Source organism: Otolemur garnettii, unplaced genomic scaffold (genome assembly GCF_000181295.1).
Source record: "Otolemur garnettii isolate 467f Iridium unplaced genomic scaffold, OtoGar3 scaffold00115, whole genome shotgun sequence".
In the NCBI taxonomy this organism is placed as follows: domain Eukaryota; kingdom Metazoa; phylum Chordata; class Mammalia; order Primates; family Galagidae; genus Otolemur; species Otolemur garnettii.
In genome coordinates this window covers 5,851,622-5,853,223 of record NW_003852510.1, presented here as the reverse complement: position 1 = coordinate 5,853,223, position 1,602 = coordinate 5,851,622, and positions in this window count along the sequence as shown.

The following is a 1,602-nucleotide window of genomic DNA, read 5'->3' as shown; positions in this document are numbered from 1 at the left end:
GCCATATCTAGTGTCTTCTAGTGCCCTGAGAAGACAGAGCTGTGGGGCAGTCACTTCAGGGGCCCGGGGCAGGGGGCAGGAGCATTCTGATGTGGATGTGGCTCTGAAGGTCTTGGGTGGCTCTGAAGGGGGACTTGCAGTCAGTGGGAGAACTTGTGCAAGGGCACAAAGATGAGAAAGTGTGCCCTTGTAACTGGGAATATCAAGTGTGTGGTATATGCAACAGGGAGCCATGGAAGGAAGGGTACGCAGGAAGGGCCAGTTGAGCCCCAAATGTCCGATGGCGAGCTGGATGTTATCTGGTAGGCAGTGAGGATTAGGAATTGCAAACAAAACCAGTTTACTAGACAGAATACAGAGCTGCTGATTATAGAATATAATTTTTATTTATTTATTTATTTATTTATTTTTAATTTGGAACTAAAAAAAGGATTATGTTTATTGAGGACAAAGGGATGCAAACAATGAAAAAACAAAAGCTCATCTGGCATTTAATTAACTTTTCCTTCTCTGCCTGACACATGGGAGTTGGATTTTATTTGTATATATTCTAAGGATCCTGATCTGCTCCTGAAATCCTTATACAAGGGGAAGCTGTGGGGCAGATGTCTGAAGCAGTCCTTTGAGAGAACACTTTTCAGGGCAGAGTAATTGCTCGGTTCTGCCTACTTCTTGCCCTCCTGCTTCATGTGTGCTACAAAATAGTCGTTGCACGCGATGGTGAGGCCCGCAATTAGGGAAAAGAAGCTCTGGAAGCCACTTTGCCATCTTGGCACTTGTCCAGGTCCTTCATTATTTTGTCTAAGGCCAGAGGGTCTTTTTGATTTTCCAAAAATCCCGGGAACTTCTTCTCCATGAGCACTCTGAGGTCCTCCTTTGTTAAGTAGCCTTTATCCCCAGCAAATTTGTGAAATGTGAACATCATGGTTTCCATGGCGTGCTCCATCTGAGATGGCATTTTGGTGAGGTCTACTGAAATCTGGGCTGAGAGGCGCGGCTGATGCTAGCTGGCTGGGGCTCGGGGCCTAGAATATAATTTTTAAAGTCCTCGGCTTTGATAGAGTTTTAGTCATTTAAAACAACTGGACCAAATTTGCCTTTCTTTGGCCACAGGTTAATCTCAGACTTAAAGATCTTCCTTTTGTCATTCAGCCTTATAGAAAACACTGAATGCCTTTCCCAGCTTTCACACCCAGGGCAGAGGAATGACATTTCTGGCATGTTGGTGATGTGGGCAGTGTCTGTCAAACACACACTCTGTCTTCTTCTATCACCCTTTCTCATCCAGGGCAACTCCAGTCACAACTCCTGCTAAAACAGAAAAGGGGTTTTTTTAGAGACAAAGTCTCACTTTGTCACCTTTGGTAGAGTGCTGTGGTGTCACACCTCACAGCAACCTCCAGCTCTTGGGTTTAGGCCATTCTCTTGCCTCAGCCTCCCGAGTAGCTGGGACTACAGGCCCCCGCCACAATGCCTGGCTATTTTTTTGTTGCAGTATGGCTGGGGCTGGGTTCAAACCCGCCACCCTTGGTATAGGGGGCTGGTGCCATGCTCACCGAGCCACAGGTGCCTTCCTCTCCCAAGTATTTGATAAGTCTTTCG